Genomic DNA, 21,317 nt, shown 5'->3' on the forward strand with positions numbered 1-21,317 from the left:
GTGGCTGGATGGAGTCACTGAAGCAGTTGGTGTGAGCTTAGGTGGACTCCGGGGGATGGTGGAGGACAGGAAGGCCTGGAGGAATGTTGTCCATGGGGTCGTGATGGGTCGGAGACGACTTTGCAACTAACAACATTTATTTCAATAAGTATATTTTTTCTTGAGTTATATGAAAGCAATGACTTTCAAAACAAATTTCTGCCCAGTGGTCTCCTGTTTGTGAAAGTGTATAATGACACAGCAACGTCTTTAAGTTGCTGCAAGGCATTGTGGGCTTTGTGCACAAAAGAGCAAGAAGCTTGGGTCCTCCTCCCACTTTCTCTAGGACCATGCACCCTCCAGAATCTGGCCGTGTGGATCATGCGGAAAGAGGGCACACTTCACGAAGATCATTGCAGAGCTGCTAGGGCAAGCTGTACACTCACGTATTACCTTGCCCCACATCCCGACCCATCCTCATTCACACCCTTTTTGCAAGCAAACCCAATGGCCAAGCTGACTGGGAATGATGGGAGCTGCAATCCAATGCATCTGGATGGCACCAGACTGGAAAAAGCTATCTTAAAGAATGCCATTATAAAAATGTTGATCACTATGGCTCCTTACAAGCTATTAATCATTGGAGAAGAAACCTTGACAGAGGTATTTACTGCTAGGGTTATTGTTCTGTATTAATGATTTCTATTTAGCCCCAGGAATAGAGATTCTGCTGAAAGTGAAGCCTATTAGGATCTTTAAGTAAGACATGGCACTCTAGCACAGCTCTGCTTTCTTCTGCCTGCAGCTGAAATAAGCTTTTTAAAGAAGTAATGCCTTGAACAAAGAATAATATGAAATAGATTATTAGATTTCCCCCCCCCCCACACCCAACATTCACACTTCTAAAAGAGAAGCTATTCTCTATAAAATGCAATTCAGTTTCTGAGCAATGTTCCTACATACTGGGTTCTTTTGTTGTTGATACAAAACCTGGGTGGAAATGTAATAATTCAGGTTCTTTATGTGTGCTTTGGGACAAGGAAATCCATTCTGGAAAGAGGTTTGCACAAGAGTGCGATTCATTTAAAAAATTAAGCGATTGTTGCTGCTATTCATTTTTAATTTATGGTAAAAATCATTTGAAGTAGCAATGACACAGACATTTTCCTGCCTGTAATTCTCATCCAAATTGCATTGTTACAGGTGAATAAATACAGCAATATGGAAATTTAGGTGATGCATGATCCTGATTAAGAACAATTAAAAAAAAAACTGGGAGGGGGGACTGAAAATGAAACACTAGGAAGTTCAGCTTGTTTTGTTATCTAGTGCTATCATATGTACATCAATATGGACCGTGAAATGCAACGTTTAGTTTTTAAGTAATGCTTAATTGGTGGGAACCAGGTTCTCTCCTCTGTAGAAGGAAAGTCTCCTTCCATTCACAGCGGGTTTTTGATCCAGCAGAGCATTTCATCTGGCAGGATGAAGAGACATCATTCAGCAATCCTGAATCTATTTCAAAAGTCTGGGAACTCCTGTGGGCTACCGTGGAAGGTGCCACTGGAGGGCTGCAGGGAAAGCGAGAAATGGTTCAAGCTGGGTCACCACTTCCCTTGGCTGGAGCTTCCTGAGTAGCTGGATTTAAGTCAGGATGTTTTGAACAGGTCTGAGGCCATTCAGGGCTGGTCTTCTCTCACATAGTTAACACTGCAATTCTATATGATGGGGATGCAGAACATCAAACCCAGGGGCCAAATCCACCCAATATTCTCCTCCAAGATTCCCCAGATGGCTCCATCCTTCCTTTGGTCCTGACCTATCTCTCCACCTATTGCTAGATTGTTTTCTGGCTTTTGTGCAGCTTTCCCCCCATCCTAAAAGGTCAAAATGCCCTCTCCTAGTTAGTTATTGGCAGTATGAGCTTTACACTAAAATATGCTGGCATTTCTGTTACTCGAGTCTCACCCTTCTGCTCTGGTTCTACCCCTTTGTCTCTCCCCATCTCTGCTTCTTCAAAATAGGATTCAGCCCTTGAAGGAGTTTAAGGAGGGTCTTAGCTCCAGCTATGCACCATTAGGAGTAAATTTCATTGAGTTCAGTGGAGCATAAGTCTGAGCAGAGTGTATGGACTGCAGTGTAGATTTGCTGCTGTTACTCATTAGCTGCATAGGGTTTAGGTTCCTTTCTTAAAGGTAGCATGTCTGTTTCACAGAAATTTATTTTATTTAGTTCATTTTTATACCACTCAATAGCTGAGGTTCTCTGGGTGATTAAAGAAAAAATGCCATCTTCCTAACACTCAAACAGCAATATTCTCTCACTGGGGAGAATCCGATCTCACAAAAGATCACTATCAGGTAGTGTTTATGACGTTGCTAGATTTCAGAATTTAGCAGCTTTAGCAGCCAATGGCCATTGCAGACAACAATTACATATTTGCTAGCACTGCTGTGAGGATCCATGCAAGCACAAACATTATGCTCTTTATACTTGATTTAGAGCCTTGAAAAATAGCTTTTAAGCTGCAGGCTCCCAATTTTGTTGTCCCAAGAAAAACTCAAGATTTACCATATTATTGTATATGGTGGCTATTTAGAGTCACTAAAAAAGAAGAAATGCGGCTCTTGGAACAAAAGTATCAATTAGCAAAAATTGGCATATGCAAATTCACATGTACAGGTGCAAATTCAGAAATAGATAAGAGTGTATGGATATATATAATGATATTTTTGGAAGTGGGTGGATAGAAGGCCATCTTGTCCGCCTTGATCTGCAAAATGTCTTGAGCTGTTCTCAGTTTAGCTGGATTCCATGATGCAGTTCTGTAATCGTTAGAAGTGTATGTAGTTCCCCGAATTTGGACAGTTCCTGAGGATGCTTGACCTGCGGAATTATTCTGCAATCATTTGCACAGATTTAAAAGCCGAGGAAGAGGTGGTGCTTTCACTAAAGCTGTGATTATCTCACAACAACTTATGATAAACCAGTATATGAAAGCAGTGGGTTTGCATTGTAACACAATGCCTAGAACACAGTCCAAGGCATGCTTAGGCCAAAAAAAAAAAAAAAAAAGTTACAACTCCTAGCATTCCCCAGCCAGCCACGTCACCTGGGGAATGCTGGGGATTGTAGGTCTTTTTCTGTCTAAATGTGCATAGGATTAAGAATTTAGTGTTTACACCCACATATTATTTATGGGCATTGAACTCAATGGGGCTTGCTTCTGTATAGATATGCATAGGATTGTGCTGAATTGAATATACCCCCCCCCCACACACAACATTCTCTCAGTCTCTCACACCCCCACTTGTATATACTTTCTTACTGCCTCATCCCTGAAGCAGTGCTGCATCTTGCCTCTCTTCTCTTCTGATTGTTGCCACGCCCTGTCAGATGGATTGCCCTGCCTTCAGTACACACATGCCCGGTTTCTGTGTTACCCTTTCAACAATGGTCAGTTTCAATCCAGGGGTCAAGGGCGTATGCTTAGTGCATCTCCAAAGCTCCAAGTCACGTGGGGGTGTCTGAAAGAATGTCCGAGAAACAGGCCAGGAATCTAGATACTGGTTAACATCAACAAAGTCCAGGAACACAGATAATGTCGCAACTCAGAGCAGCTCTGCCTGAACTAATTTATAGCCAGCTGTAACTCAGCACGGCCAGCTAATTAAGTCAGCGTGCTGTCTCATGGAAAGCTCCCCTTTCACAGTATTTGGATTTCTGTTGAAGCCAAAGCTGTGCACTCCTTTCTACAGGATGGATTCCCTCTGTCCCTGGGCTCCTGCTTTTGGGGAACCACAGGGGGTGCCCCTGAAGGACCTGGCTCCTCCTCTTCTCCTGGAGGGCAGTCATCTGTAGCCATGACCTTTGTGTCTGGTTGTGGCTGGGGCTCACTGCCCCGGCTTCCTTCATCTGAGGAATCCTCCTCCAGGTAGGACACGACATGGATCAAGCAGCTGGCCTCATGTGATGTGGTGCTCAAGGACCGGCAGGTGGCCTCTACCGTGGCAACGAGTGGCCGATTTCTCCTTCTCCCCATGCTGACGAAGAGTATGCACTTCTGCTACAATATCCTGTCCCCTTCAGTCCTTCCCAGTCAATGGGATGAGGTGAAGCAGAGGTAGCTATAATTAGTCACCTAGAGAGACAGGCAGACCCAGCAAACCCAACTCCACTCCTGAGGGATTTCCATAACTCCTGATGCAGGACCAGCATCAAGGTCTGGCATGGTTGGGCACTTACTGAAGGGCCCTGACAAAGTCCCCTTCCCCTTTTACCATTACAACCTGCTTACTCACCTCCCTCTAGTTCTGGTTCCAAGAATGGTGATGGTGGGAAGGAGCTGCAGTTGGTCCACAGCCAACTTGGTCTTTGGCTCTCTGCCTGTCAAGCAACCAAGTGGTAGCAATGATGAGGAAAAGGATGTAGAGGAAGAGTAACTGGTGTGAAAGTAGTCTCACTGAGGGAAGGGGCCCACTGAAGGCGCCTCACCCAAGGGTCCACAAAACCCTGCACCTGGTAATATCTTGATGCCACAGTGATACAGGTGGTAGACATCTCAGATGGGGGTTGGCTATGCAAAGCAGGACTTTCATTTACATGCTCAGGTAAATACTTACGGTATTTCCCTTCCATTGGAAGGAGTGGCTACAGTTGTGCAGAGATGTTCTGTGCATGCTCAGAAGTAATGCACTTTATGAGGCCATATCTTTTTTTATTTTGTGCAAAGATGCGATGAGGTCTGCTGAAAGGGCGTAACTGGAAGAAGAGAGGTAGATAGACAAGGTCGACAACATCTACGGGAGGCTCTTAACTTTTTCTTAAAAGTGTAATTGCTTGTCTTGCTTTCCTGTCTATTTACAGCTTCACAGTATGTAGTGCATTCCACCTTGTCTTTTGCATGGCTCTTGCTGCAAAGCTTAATTTAGGTCTCCTTCACTAGAAGTATGTATGGAGAGACTGGAGAACCATCTGCCTGGGTTGCTGTAGCTGCATCATGCATTGTGGATTCTATACCGATAGAACATTGAACTAGATGACCTCCTAGATCCCTTCTAGCTTTATGATTTAATGATTCCCCATGAATTGGTGGTGGCTGAGAAGAGGGCCTTTCCAGTAGTGGCATCTCTTAGGGAACCCAGGTTCAATTTGGATGCCAAGAAGTACTTCCTGACAGTTAGGACCCCGAGGGTATGGAATGGGCTTCCATAGGAGGAGGTTGAGTCCCCATTGGTGCGGGTGTTCAAGGATAGGCTGGACATGCACATGGTGGGCTCATCGTGAGCAGAGCCGGATGGAGCTGGGGGTCAGATTAGATGGCCCAGGAGACCCCTTCTGACTTGCTCTGTTTCTATGTTATTTGAAGTCCCCTCTCTGAATGCCAGCTTTTCAGTGCCAGCTGAATGCTTTTTCAAATGATTACTTGCCCAGTCCTTCCAGTGTACACCAAGCAGCTCGATTTTATTGATATTTATGGTGGCTGTTTTTCCTGTGCTTGTAATATTTTATATGGTGATTTTATTCTTTCAGTTTCTTGCCCCACTACGAGTTTTGCACTGAAGGATGATCTATAAATAAAATGAATTTATTTGAGGCAAAGCTGAGCCTCAAAACCTGTTTTCATTGATGGGGCTCAGCTTTCAAACTAATGAAGAATTTAAAAAAAGAACCAGAGGCTCATTTATGCAATTGATTTCCGCTTCCTACTGGAGAAATTCAATTAGGAACATTCTCAGTACTAATATTTATTTATTTATTTATTTATTTTGCTTCCCGCCCTTTACAGTGTCTCAGGGCCCTCATTACCCATAGTAATCAGGATTCCCAGAAAAACAACTTTTCTTTAGTTTTTTTTGTAGAAGAAAATGATATTTTAAATGGAGTTCTCACATTTTTTTTCTGATAGCAAAGTTTTCAGACTGAACCTTCTATGGAAGGCATTCAGGTAGAGTTGCATGAGAATGGATAAAGCACATTTATAGCGCTTAAAATACGTTGACATAAACCTTTACTTGTGAATCTATGAGCTACTCGAGACAAGTTTATTACAACTTTGAAACTGAGCAAGCTGTTCGACATATCCATTCATTATGCTATGAATTTATTTCATGACAATTTCTATATTTAGAAATTGACATTTTCCATGGGAACAATGCAGTCATGGGAAAAATTGTTCCCCATATAACTGGTCACTTCCAATTCTCTTGCCAAGATATTTTGTTTTCCTCTGTTCTTCAGATCTTCTAACTATGCTTCATAGCTGGTGAAAAATAATGAGTTCCAGTTGTGCTTGGATGCTCCAAAGCTTTCAAGTTTCGCTTTAATTGGAGCATCTCTGTATACCATTGCAGATATAGAAGTCCACAGAAATGCCTGTCCCTTTCTTCCTTCTGAACTGTTTCCCTGGCACAGATGCAGGACAGATGAGATGAATGAAAGGGGATGAAAGCAGAATGTCCACAGCTGGGAGAGATCATTCAAATGTCATAATTCCTCTAGAATCAGATGCAAAGAAATCTTTCTCAATGAAAAACTAAGAGCTTCTTTGGCTTCCACAAACAATCTTTCTCTTCCCACTGCCCTTTTTGCATGAATGAAAATTTGGCATGCACTTATGTCTATATATGCATATGTCTTGGGAGCACAAATCTTTAAAAAAAATCTTGATTAGTATTATCAATTCAAACAAAACATAGCTCACCATGTTTCAACACTAGATGTCAGTAGTGCTTCAGTTATTCTATCGGTTATGAGGACTTTACATCTCTGACATAAAGATATTCTGTTCTTAATGCATAAGAAGAAACATACTGTCCTTCACATATTTTTCTGTTACTTTTTCAATGAAGCATGTCTTCTGTGCACCAATAAATTACAAAAAAATGAACAATGGCAGAAATTTTACACTTCCAAAAGGCTTCTCCATTGCTCACTCCCTTCCCCCAGCACCCAACTGTGAGGATGACAGCCCAAGATTTCATAGAGATTTGACCCTGATCTTCATATCTAAGCAAATGGTACAAGGCAAAGCTCTGGGGAAGCCAGAGCACATTAGTTTTCCAATTATTGTCCATTATGTATTTTGGGAATTGCAAGCAGAGGATCGGAGTGATGGCCACCAATTTGGATGAAGACACATTCATGGAGGATAATGCTACCAATGGCTGCTAGACATGATAGGTCTTTGCTGCCTCTGGTATCAGAGGTGGTATGGGATAAATGAGTGGGAGATTTTTATTGCCCCTGTCCTATTTGGGCTTGGCTCACATACAGCTTGGTTGGCCATTATGTGAACAAAATACTAGGTCTGAGGCACCATGGATCTTCTTATCTTCTTATTCTGCATCAATTTGACCACAGTGCCAATATTCACAAGCCCCTGTACGTGACTGTATATGTGCCTGTGTGCACCCCTTGCAGTATACCCTTTGCTTAAACATGTGTTCCTTGACCATAAACATTCCTTAAATGCTCACCAGACTGTTCTGTGAGAAACCCGAGTCCCACCATGGGGACTTGGGTGGCCCTTTGTTCTCTCTGAAGGGCTGCTCTATCCAAGCTGCAATTGGACACAAGAAGAAGCTCATGTGAATACCAATGGTAGCTTCTCTTTCATGCCATGTAGCTACTTTGGGGGAGTGGGGATTTTTTGGGGATATGTGGGGAGAGAGAAAAGGGTTGTCTTCCACTTATCTGTGTGCCATGTTTCCATTCCTGCTTGAGGTCCTAGTAACTGCTATTCATAGTTAGAAAAAGGTACAGATGACACCAAACCATGTGTTTGAATACAGAGTTACACAAGCTGGTGCCCTCAGGATGGTTTGGACTGCGATTATGGTTACCACGTCATGAAATATGGGTGTGGAACCCAAAATTTCTGGTAGGCAGCAAGCCAGAAACACTTTTGTCATGTGCCATTTGCCCCTACTTTAGATACCTTCCTCATAACTCTTAACAACATTTGGCCAGCTATCCTTTAAAATATTTTTGGAATTAATGAGTTTGGATTGCTCTCTTTTCTGTAGGAACCAAACTGCTTGCTTGGAATCTATTCCAAATGATCTGTGTACCCATGGCCTATGTACTATAAAAGCCCCAGTCTAGGTCCCTCACCCCAAAGTGTGGAAAACAAGGACATGAGAGAAATTAATCTGGTCTTTCTGCTTAATGCAATGAGATTAATTTGATCAGTGGATATCTGTAGAGCCATGTAATATCACAAATGCATACAGAACACCCTAAATACCCTTATACTGGACTCAAGCTTATTCTTGTGGAGAAAACTGATATCTCTCAATCCTGATTGAGCCAGATCTCTTCTCCACTTTATTAAATTCAAATTGGAACAACTGTCAATCAAAGAATCAATAAAGTCTTCTTTACTATACCATAGGAATTCATACACAAGGATGGAAGTGGTAAATAAATTGTTGCTGACATTTAAGATTCTCATATTTCCCAGGTGATTTTAGCTCCATATACTTTTGAAACATCAGTAAAGGGACCGTCACTTTGGATATAATTGGAGTCTAGATGAAATGTTTGCAATAGCGAAAAGGGGAGAGATTTTTGTAGGGATTTTGTAGAGATTTATCAAAACCTTAATGGAAGTTTAATAAGCAACAAAATGTTGCAGTATTTAGAGGAGTGCTCCTGTTTAGGGCCTCCACCAACCTAGAGTAGGAGCCTTTCAGGAGGCAGAGCAAGGACTGCTAGTATGGTAATCCAGAAATACGGAGAGGGAAGCTCCAGCCCCAATTCAGGCCTGCCCCTGTTATATTATTTAAAACCCACTAACTTTACCAAAACACTACCCCTGGTGCATATGAAAACATGCTAGAACTGGTTTGTCCTCAGGGATCAAAACAGCTGCTTGGATTTTGGGATTCACCAGGGTGTGTGTGTGTGGTCATGGAGACTGTCATGATGAGCAACCAGGGAGGCTCTTCCCCCTTCCCCTTCATTTTCACCAAGTATGGGTCTCTGTATACTTGTAGGATAACCACCCCCAGTGTTGCTCTTCAGATGGTTTGGACTGCAACCAGAATAATCTCCAGGCAGCATCCCTAGACAGAAGGTGCCAGGGAAGGGACGGCTGTTCTCGAGCAAGTAAACAAATCAGACAAGGAGTGGTGCTGATTCAAGCAATGGTTCTTTCAGGAAAGCTGCTGAAACAGGCCTGGGTAAAGTAGCACACATCCCACCAGACACAGAGATCCTTATGAGACTCTCTTCCAAGCTACTTCTCTCTCCCCTCATCCAGCATGCTCTAAAGGACACACTCTGGGTTTTCACAAAATTAAAGCTGCTTTAAAATACAATAAAGAATGTTCTGGATGCTTCCTGTGAATGCTTCCTGTGACTAAAATGATTCATTACTTCCAGCCTAAGTGTTCTTCACACCGGCAAGCAATCTAAGACTTTCTTGGAAAAGAAAACATTTCATGTTTGCTTCAAGTGCTGGAATGATTCATGTTAAGAGGAAGTCAAGCACAACCCCCTTAGCAACTACTTTGCTTACACATTTTAGGACATGAGCATGTTCTTCAAGCAGGATTGACGGCTTTTGGTTGACAGAATATAACCATTCTCATCCAGCAAATAAAATGGGTACATCCAGCTATTGAACAGTCAGAGCTGAATTTTAATCTACTTCTTATTTCAGGTTTCAGCCTCAGAGTGTTGCTAATTGGAGTTGCAGCTTGAGGCTGGAGGTAAACAATGATGTGTGTGTGTGTGTGTGTGTGTGTGTGTGTGAGAGAGAGAGAGAGAGAGAGGGAGAGAGAGTGTTTGTGTGTGCTCTGGGAAGCTCCTTTCCTAGCCAGGATGCCACAACTGAAAAAGGGCTTTTCTTTATGGAACATGTCCCTTTTGGACTCCCTTCTTTCTACTTTGTTTTTAGAGACTTTGTTTAAATAATTTAATCATTTGAAGGTTTGTATTGCTTTCTTTCTGATTCTCCTTCTCTATTACACAAACCCTAATTTTTGTTTTATAACTTACTCCCTGTTTCTCTCCCACCTACTTTCAGAGAACGGGGGTCCTGGAGGGTCAGAGGCACCCCGGGCTTGCTTGAGATCACCTTCTTTCTCCCTCATTATTGTATAAATGAACCAGGTCCCAGAGGGGCCTTTACATGTAAACCTGCTTTCCCTACCAGCAGTGCCGTGGGGGTGTGGAAACCATCAGACCTGGGCTCATAGGAGCAAATGAAGAAGAAAGATGCTGCTGCCAGAGTAGCAAGTGTTGCCAGAGTCTCACCAGAAGCAAACCTTTGAGCTTGAGTGAAAAGAGAAAGCACTGAACACAAACTGTTAAACTGAAAGGGTTGCTGCTGCTAAATGAATCACTCTCTGTGTGTTCCTGCCTAAATACTGGGTTAAGATTTCCCCCTTGCTAGCTGGCTCCTATTTCAACACCTGTGCCTGACTTTCATTGCTGTGTCCCTTTGCATATGGAAATGCAAGGAATGGGGCCACCACATGTTAGCGTCCCATCAGATCTGGCTGATAGAAAAGATTTCAAGTGAGCCAGTCTGCCCAGCTTGAACTGGAACTGGTAGGCCTCCGCTGTTTGAACTAAAACAACTCCCCCACCCACATGCACAAAAAAAGTCCCAACCTACAAAAAGCATACACTATGCAATGGGACACATCAGTGTCCAGTCACAGCTGGACTAGAGTCCCAGGCTTCTCCACTGTGACAAAGCACTAGACCCTCAATGGTCCTAGTAGTCTGCTGGCATCCTACTGGGCAACCTGAATAGTTTTATCTAGCCTTAACTCACCATTTTTGTCATCCAAACTGTGAAGAAATGCTTCCTCTCTTCTCTTGATTAGGTTGACTGGTTCCAAGAACCTTCTGTTCTTGAGACATAACTTACAGTTGTTAAGAACGTGGGTCCATCCACTGGGTAATTCTCTGACTGAAGGCTAGATCACTGACAACAGAAATGGAGGCTGTTGTGTATAGCAAGCATCGGTGTCTGCAGAAGAGCAGTGAAGATCCTCAGCATCTAAACAAGACCTGCTCAGTCTTTCTAGGGCTTTCCTTCGTTCCATCTAACTGGAAGGTGATTTCTTTCAGACTATCCTCTTTGCAAGAAACTGCAAGAAACTTAAGGACTCACAACTGTACTTTAGCAGTAATATGACTAGATAGGTTAGACTGACTTGTTCATCTTATTTATAATTTTGTGTAAGCCTTTCCTATTTTCTCTTCTTATTTTTCTCCCCACTCCACTAAATCGACCCCTTTTTATATTTGTACACTTGGTGGTGTTGTTTTAAATAGGATTTCACATTGTTTTTTTCACCATGTGAAAGACTGCATGGTTACAAAGCTAGCACTTGTGTTTTAAGATTTTTAGAAGCATTTTAGTAAGTACTCTGTTTCTGAGCATAGGGAAAGAAAGTCCAAAGTACCTTTCTTTTTTCCTTTCCCCTAGAAATAGGCTGAAGGCAAAGGTTTGTGGCAATAGGACTTAGAAGCTCCCCAGATAACTGGACAGACTAGGATATTTAAGGAGTTTCCACCTGGCTGCTGATGGCCCACCAGAGATAATTTTCCTGAGAAACCCACATCTAGAAGGGCTGAACCAGGAGGAAAAGGTATCCCTTCTCTTGATTTCATAGCATCTTTTGAATTTGGTGGGCAGCTCTCACTACTACCTCAGTGGAGAAAAAAGAAAATTTAAACATTCCACTAAAATTGCAACCCAACTCTGTGTATTAGTTTTGCTATCAATCTCTGACTGGCACATATCAGTTAAAGCAAATGGAGGGGCATCTCTCCCTTCCACACTAGCTCAAAGATATCTGTACCTGCCCTCGGAAGCAATATCCATAGGGACCTTGCAAAGAAATTAAACACATAATGGTTTAAACTGGGCAACAATGGCTAAGCAGAGATATATGTAACATATGTTGCAAGACTGGAGGTTGGGGAAGAGAGGTTTAATGAGCTGGAAAGACTGTTTAAAGATGGTCAAGTTAGATTCTTTTGTTAGGAAAGTTACAGGTGATGTGCTACCAGCAAAGTAAATGGTTAGATGGCTTCTTGATGCAAGACTCTTTTGGATATATTCTGAGAAGGAGGCAGACCTTAACTGGATCCGAATGTTGGAAGGAATGTAGCAGGCAGTCTAGCCAAGCTCTACTTGTTGCAGGAAAAACAATGAGGATATAATCACAGCATCCCAGAAAGAAACCTGTCCAGACTCTTAAATACGCGTAACTCCAGCAGAGAACAGTTCACCACTTCCCAGCCAATCTGTTTTGCTGCTGAACAGCTTTTGTTGTTATGATTCTTCCCGTTTCTCTTACATCTGTTACCCTGCAATTTCCATTAGTCTGCCCCCTGAAATGACAGAGAGCAAGTTTGCTCTGTCTTCTGCATAACAGTCCTTTAAATATCCAAAAGCAGCTCTCACAGCTCCCTTTAATCTTGTCTTCTCCAGGCAGTGGTGCAGTTAAGTGATTTAAGATGCTGGACTTGGTCTGATGAAGGCAATGCACCGTTTAGAGGGTGATGCATATTAGTTCACTTGCTCCAAACTATGAGAAGGTAGCCCTGCTGTGTCATCCTGCTGAGTTGGGGCCTTAGACATGTGGCCCAAAGCCCTGCCCCGAAGGCACCACTGTCTTCAAGCTGAACATACCCAGATCTGTCAACTGTTCCCAAGCCCCTCTCCATCCTGGTCGCCCCTTTCTGGACAAGTTCCACTGTGCCAGCATTCTTCCCCAGAAGTGGTAGCCAGAAGTGGACCTCATATTCCATATACGTCTTGACCAGCAGAAAGAGCTGAGGAACAATTCCATCTCATGATGTGGACACTATGCACCAGTTCATTCAGTCTAAGATTGCATTAGCTGTTTGGAACCTGCATCGTGTAGTGGGCTCACACTCAGCCCGTCGTTGACAAAGACACCTCGATTGTTCTTACATGTACTGCTGAGAGCCAGCTCCCCCACCCTGCATGTGAGCCCTTTTATTCTCTGTACTTAGATTCAGGACTTTACATTAATCATTGCTGAACTTCATCTCGCTGGTCTTGGTCGAGCGTTTCAGCCTGTCAAGATCGTTTTGAATCTTGATTCCACCTTCTATGCTGTTCGCTTGTTGTCATTGGCAAATTTGATAAACATCCCCTATACACCCTCAGTCAAATCATGTGTAAAAACATTGAGCAGCACAGGGCCTAGATGGTGCCTTCAGGCACTGTGATATTTGGAACCGTTTTGTTAAAAATTTAAAGCCTGCCACTTCTAAAAGCAACATCCTGGTCGGACATTTCTAGGCATTTTATATCTGCTGCATATGAGGGATGGGTACCTGTAGCCCATGACCACATAAAGTCCTCTGCCAGTCCACGAAGCCTGGGAGCCTCCTCACTTTTCTTGCAGCTCAGTGAGCTGTGTGAAAACACAGCTGCTCAGTGCTGCATGGGAGCCCATGGGGCAGGGGAAGACGCTTTAACCCCCCGCGACAATCCCAGTGCAGCCAGGATCGCTCTTTCTCTGCTGCTAATGCTGTGAGCCAAGAATTGTCTTGGACAGGATTCCTTACAGGTGGGGGAGGCTTTAGTTCTGAGATCACCTGGGTGTAACTATGTATATATAACTATATAGGTAACTGTATGCAGGTAACTTTGCAGTAGATCTGGATCCTGCTGTGATGCTCATCCCCCCCCCCACCCCTGATTGTTCTATTGGGAACCCTCCTTAAAGTGGATCAGGAGACAGAATACCCTGGAGGAGGGCTTTCTCTGTGGTGGTGCCACTGCTATGGAATGCGCTCCCTAGAGATGTCTGCCTGTTGCCGTCATTGTATGTTTTTCGGCGCCAGGTCAGGACCTTTTTATTTTCCCAATATTTTAATGTTTAATAGATTTTAATTATTTTTATTTCAGTCGTGGGTTATTTAGTATTATTATTGTTGGGGTAGTTATGATATGATATTTATATTTTTACTGTTGCATTTATTGATTTTGTTGTGAGCCGTCCAGAGACTCAGTGTGATTGGATGGCCTAGAAATATCCCAAATAAATAAATACATACATACATACATCTTTGGTCCGTGGAATAAACAAATAATTGTTCCCAGGGGAGATGCAACCCCTTATGATCTGTAGCTACCACCCTTACTGGGATTTCCCAGCTCTGAAGTGGCAAGCATTTTGTATGATGATGAGGATACCCTCCTCAAAAGATGCCTTACAGCTCTGAAATCCTTGCCACTTCAGAGTTTTAGGACAAACTGAGGAAGGCATCATCATCATCATCGCTTCTCAAGCCTTCTAATCTCTGCCAGCTGCATTCAGTCCTGTTATTCCTGTTTACCTCACCTAAGCATGTACGTATTGTGGGAAATAGGTAAGCGGAAGTGAATAAGAGCAGATCCTTTAGCTATGCAAAGAGACTCCAGAACACAGGATATCAAACCCTGTTGAAAGACTGCATCTTCTAAAGGCATCTCTCTTAACAACTGTAATTTCCCAGCATTTTGGAGCTTGAGTGAACATGGAAAGCCTTTAACAAAACATGTTAAACTGAAAGATTTTAGTCAATTGAATCTGATTGTGTTTTGACAAGGTTACACCTCAAAGTCATGAAATTGAAAGCAAGACACTCAATGGAAAAAGGTAAGGAAGAAATAGCACACTAAAAATTACACACCACTTAGGAGAGTCACAATCCACATACAGTTGCTTTAATATACATTTTAAAAGTATACATCTATTTTAATAACCTGCCTTTTAAAGCAATCCATAAAACAAGGTGTGTGTGCACCTTTGCATTTTCCCACACATCTAGAGACTCAGGAAAAAGTGCAAAATGTGTACAAGTAGGCAGGCTAGCTGAATGAAGGGGGAAGATGAGGATCTTGCCATATATATGGTACAAATCCAAGAATACAGTGGTACCTCGGCTCACGAATGCCTCAGTTCACAATCAAATCGGGTCGCAAACAGAAATCTCTGAAAAATTTTGCCTCGGGTCGTGAACTCCCCATCAGGGGACGATCGCGATCGTGTCCGCCCCCTCAAGCGCACCCGCAATCAGGCCCACCTCCCCCCGCAGCGCCTGCTTCAGATTTTTGTTACTAAAAAAAAAAAAGTTACAGAACAGATTAACCTTATTTACATTGACCCTTATAGGGAAATTTGACTTGGCTCATGACCAATTTGGGTCACAACCAGAGTCCTGGAACAGATTAAGTTTGTGAGCCAAGGTACCACTTTACCTTCATTTTCATGTGCAAAAATCCCTCATGTCTTTGTTGTGTCTTGGCAATTCACCTTTTGACGACTGTCAAGAGAAACCAAAGGTGGTGGCGGGGAACAATTTGGAAGATCTTTTGGCAATGTCACAGGACAATGCTTCAGTCAGAGTAAACATCCATGCAACCATGCCTAAAAAAATTTAATTTAATTTAATTTAATTTAATTTAATTTAATTTAATGAAAACTCTCTTTTGTGCAAAACAGTAACAGTAAAAAAAGGCTCTGTCAGCTGCTGCCAGTCCCTCCAAGGTGCTCCTTAGGCATTTTGAAAGGACTGTCAGTGACTAAAAATGGGGATTGCAAAAGCTGACCTTCAATTTGGCTTTTGTGATCTCTGAACAAAGGGAGGAAGGAAAAAATGCAGCAATCCCAACATGGCTTGTGATTGTAGCGGGAGACAAATCTTTTCTCTCTGAGTGATACGTGGGTACTTGCAGGAGGTCAAGGGGGCCAAGAATCCTGCTTCTCTATCAGGCTGCTGTGCATTGTTTGGTAACAACCAACACCCCCTGGCTAATTGCCAGGCTGAAGTAGGGTTAGGGTGATGCATGAATGCACCCAAGAAGGCAAACTGCAAGAACTCCTAGAGTATATAGAGACGAACTCTATTGAGAATATTTAGAGATTCTATATGTAGCTTAAAGAGTGGCTGGGTCAGAGAAAGCTCTGGGAAATCTGGATTTTGGAACTATGAATAAGGTTTTCCTTTCTAATGGGGAAACAGACCCTGTGGATTTGAGGAAGGGGCCTCTGAAGTGATTTATTCTCTCCAAGATAATGGCATGGAGTGTTTGGATGCAGACAGATTTTCTTAAAGGGAATGTATTTTTGCTTATAGGAATGCTTGTTTGGCTATTGCAAGGATTTATTATTTTTATTTATTTATTTGGAATTTTTGTATGCTGTCCCATTTGCATAAGCCTCGGGATGGTTTCCAACATCATAAATAAACAATCAGATAAGCACATATAAAATCTGGATTCATCCTGGCTAAAAATTTAAAACCAATAAATAATATTAACAATTATTAAAATATTGTTTAAATAAAAAGGTCTTGGCCTGGCGCCGAAAAACAAATAACGATGGCGCCAGGCGGACCTCTGTGGGGAGCGCATTCCATAGGTGGGGCACCACCGCAGAGAAAGCCCTCCTCCGGGTACTCACCTTCCTAATATCTTTCACGGAGGGCTCCCGGAGGAGGACCTCTGCCGCTGATCTCAAGGGGTGGGAGGGCAAATAAGGAAGCAGGCGTTCCTTTAGATATCCTTTAGGATTGGGGACATTTAGCCTGCTAGCCTAAACTGGCTCCCCAATGGTGTCCATGAACCTTTCTCACTTTGTCATATATTTTAAAGCTATCCTTTAATGCCCCCCTCTCCCTGCATTGGCTTTTACGTTCAAGGAGCAAGCTGGAACACTGCCTCTCTCTTCCCCACATCTTCCAGCTTGTTGCTCTGCTTTTCCTGACCTTGTTCTTGCCCCACATTTCCATACTCTTCACTGGGCTGCATTCATCTGCTCTGCCTTTTCTAGCACTTTGGGGCTCATTACTTTCTGCTTCAGCTTCACTGGCAACTTTATCATCTCTCATTCAGTCATGGCTGAAGTTTTTCTTTCCTTGGGGCTTCTATTCAGTCATGACTAAACCTTGTTAGAATCCAATGATTCACTGAATTTGGTAGGCAGGTGGAGTGGGAATGCAAGTTTTGAGTCGATTGCTTTTAAGTAGGCAGGAGCTTGAATGCTGAGCATTGAATTCTATCTCCGACTTGGACTTTTGGGATGACATGCAATGCGCAGTTCTCATCTTTTATACTATGCATGTGACCGATGCCCATTCAGCAATTGGAGCAAGTTCCATTGAACACAGTGGGACTTACTTCATTGCAGGCACTCATAGGCTGCATGGTATTGGGGGCTGTGAATTTTTGCGTTTTCATTCTGGCTTGGAATTTTGCACCTGAAAGTGCAGTTTTGGGCTCAGTGCTGTTCGGACAAACTCCACTGAAGTCAATGGGATTTGTTTCCGAGTCCGTTATGAATGAGAATCAACTTTAAATGGCTGGGAATGGCATTTCAGCAGTTCCCACTTTCCTTTCTCACCACACGCTGCTTTTGACCTTGCAAATGAAGGCAAAGAATGAAACCCTCAAGAGACAACCCAGATTGGGATTTGGCTTCAGGCTGAGGAAGGTTCCTTACTTCTCCAGCAGTGAGAAATGGTGGTGTGTGGAAGCTACAGTTGTGGAGGATATGAAGCTATGGAAGGATATGGAGGAGGATATGAAGTTATAGAAGCCCTACAACTTTTGCAAACTCCCCTAATAGGAAATTGATTTATCTTATTTATGCTCCTTTTAGTTGAGTGTGTTCCTGCATGTCAGAAATTGCACAGGGGGTGGTGTGCTAGGGCTGTGGATAATTGATCTTGACGTATCATATTGACTAGACTAAAATCAGGAAGAGTAAGATTAAAAACACCTTTTAATCAGAAAGGAGCTGCAGTTGCTGTGAAGTGAAGAAGTCTTTTAATGTATTTTTAAAATTATTTTTCTTGTTCCCTGTTGTAACTTTCCACCTTAACTATTTTTTCTTTGACCTACTTCTTAAAACAAGGTAACTGTCTTTGAGCTCATGTAAGATGATTTTTTTTTTTTTTTTGGCCATCACGTAATTTAATTTTAATAGAGGCCATGAATCAATGTATTTAATTATTTCTTCATCAACTTCCTGGGGATGATTCATGGTGACTCTTTGTGAAATTATAAAACAATGATGAACTTCCAACCTGATTGTTGAAAAGTGGTGACTATTCTAGCTAGGTCAGTGGTCACAACCCCACTGAGAGTTGCAAGTGAACTGCAGCCTTGAAAGCACCTGGAGAATCTGAATCTACGTACCATGGAAGAAACCTACAATCAAAGCAGCTGGTGCTCCAAGCAAGCAAGATACAGGGCTGGCCCTACCATTAATCAGGTGAAATAGTCGCCTTCAGCAGGAGATTTCTTGGTACCATGTCAAAGCAGAAATTCTCCAGTGATTTAATATATAAAAGAGGGGTGGGAGGATGCCTGATTTCTTAGAGCAAAAGGCTGTGTAGGTAGCAGGAAAGGAGCCCTTCTCAAGCTGGAGACAAGCAGCGAGTATTTATCCATCGAGCCCAATTACACTGGCCTGCAAGGAGAAAGCCTCCAAAATGAAAGTAGCTAAATTTTACCAGCATTGGGTCACTAATAAAGGATAATTAAGTCCTGAGTATTTTTTTAAAGATTTTATTAAGATTTTAAATTAATACTAAAGACATCAATCATCAAATACATTGGACGTACTGAGTCATTCCCCTACTACATATCTTTTAACATTCTATAGTCATATTCAAATCGATTTATAATAACTTAAAAGCATCTTTAAATCTAAGCCAAATCCCGTTTCTCCAGCCAATCATAAAAAAAATCCCAAGTTTGATAGAAGTCAGTATTTTCTTTCTCCTTCAGTGATAAAGTCAATCTATCCATTTCTGCACAGTCCAGAATCGTTTTTAAAATCAGTTCATTGGTGGGTAATTCCTCACTTTTCCAGTGTTGAGCAAATGCAATCCTCACCACTGTGATTACATGTAACATCAAATACATTTCTTGTTTGCTAATATCCTCCAGTATAATGCCTAACAAGAAAACTTCAGGTTTAAAAGCTAAGGGTTTTTGTAGCATTTCTTCAAGCCATTTATGTATTTTAATCCAATACTTTTTCACATTGTCACAGGTCCACCACATATGGTAAAAAGTACCCACTTTATGTTTACATTTCCAACATCCATTTGACATATTTGGAAGCATCTTAACTAATCGACTTGGCGACAGATACCATCTATAAAACATTTTATATACATTTTCTTTATACAAAGTTGCTAATGTTACCTTAATATTTCTCTCTCATAGCTTTTGCCACTTTTCTAATTCAATATTAGATCCAAAATTTTGTGCCCATATTATGATAGTTTCCTTAACCTGTTCCTCTTCCATCTTCCTGTCAAGTAAGAAATCATATAATCTTTTAATCATTTTCTCATCTGATTTAAGCATCGCTTGATCAAATGCTGTTAAGTCTTTATAAAATCCCCATGCTTTACAATCTTTAGCATATCTCGATTGCATCTGCACCTTATGCCGCCACGAGATATTAAATCCCTGTTCTTGTGTTTCTTGATCTAGTTTCAGGCCTCCATCCTTATCCAAATTATCGTCATATCTTATGATCCCTTCAAAGTTCAATGCATTTGGATACACAAAAGCTTCCATAGGAGAAAGCCATCTTGGTAATTTATTATAAAATGTTAACTTTAACTTTTCCCACACCGACATTAATGATCTTATAATAAAGTGACTTAAAAAAGACCCATGTGACTTAGCCTTCTCGTACCACATATAAGCATGCCAACCCATTTGCAAATCATGACCTTCGAGATACAAAATTCTCTTATTTCGCAAAGTGTCCATTCTTTTAGCCAAATTAAAACAGACGCTTGATAGTACAACATCCAATCAAGAAGACCAAACCACCGTTCTTTTTGGCTTCCTGAAGTATTTTTAATTTAATCTTTGGTTTCTTCTTTCTCCAAATAAATCTCAAAATTTGAACGTTTAGATCATCAAAAAATTTTTTATCAATTTTTACTGGAATCGTTTGGAATAAAAACAAAAGCTTAGGTAGTATATGTATTTTAACAAGTGCTATTCTTCTCATCAAAGATAATTGTAAATTGGCCCATTTTTCCAGATCACCTTTAATATCCTTCAATAATTTATCATAATTATCTTCTTTCAAAGTAGTACATTTGGCTGTAAGATAGATTCCCAAATACTTAACCTTTTTAACAATCTGCAAGTCTACTTGTTCCTGGAGTCTTTTTTTCTGGTCTTGCGTAAGGTTTTTAAGTAACAGTTTCATTTTTTCTTTATTTATTTTCATCCCCGTAACCTCACCATATTCTTCAATCCGTTGTAAGAGTTTAGGCATTGTTACAAAGGGTACCTCTGTTATGAAAACCAAATCATCTGTAAATGCAATTTATAACTTTCAATTTATAACTTTCATCCCTAATTCTAGCACCTTCGATGTCCTCGTCATCCCTGACATTTCTATTCAACACCTCTAAAATCAGAATAAACAACAGGGGTGACAATGGGCATCCCTTTTGTATCTCTATAGTCCTTGTAAGTTCTCCATTAATTAAAATCCTGGCCGACTGTCTTTGATAAATGCTTGATATCGTGTTCATAAACTTTTCACCAAACTCCATTTGAGCCATCTGTTGCTTCAATTGCCAATTAACATTATCAAAGGCTTTCTGGGCATCCATAAACAGTAAAGCCATTGGTTTTTCTGTGTGTATCTCATAATATTCTAGAATATCCAAGATAGTTCTCAGATTATTCTGCATTTGTCTTTTAGACAAGAAGCCATTTTGGTATGGGTGAATAAAGTCTATTAAAAACTTCTTTAGCCTTTCTGCCAATATAGAGGCAAAAATTTTGTAATCCACATTTAATAATGATATAGGTCTGTCATTTTGAATCTGTGTTAAATCCATATCTTCTTACAGTATTAGTGTAATATTTGCCTCTGTCCAAGTAGTTGGTATTTTAGCATTTAACAGTGCTTCATTACATATATCTTTAAGAAATGTAGCAAAAACTCCCTCAAAAGATTTGTAAAATTCAGCTGACAGTCCATCCGGGCCAGGGGTTTTATCATTCTTTTGCCGCATAATTGCCTCTATTACTTCCATAGTTGTTACTTCTTGGTTCAATAATTTTTGATATTTTTCCGGTAGTTTTGGTAAATGTCCATTTCGGATGTATTCTTTTACTTTCTCACTTGAAATCTCATCCTTCTGGTATAACTTTGTGAAAAAGTCTTCCGCTATTTTCTTAATTTGTGTACTTTGTACATGTATTTGTCCTTCTCCATCTTTCAATTTCAAAATCAGTCTCTTCTCTCTTTCTTTCTTTACTTTATAGGCTAACCATCTCCCCAGTTTATTAGCATTTT

This window comes from Varanus komodoensis, unplaced genomic scaffold (genome assembly GCF_004798865.1).
Source record: "Varanus komodoensis strain SLA01 unplaced genomic scaffold, ASM479886v1 scaffold11, whole genome shotgun sequence".
NCBI lineage: Eukaryota > Metazoa > Chordata > Lepidosauria > Squamata > Varanidae > Varanus > Varanus komodoensis.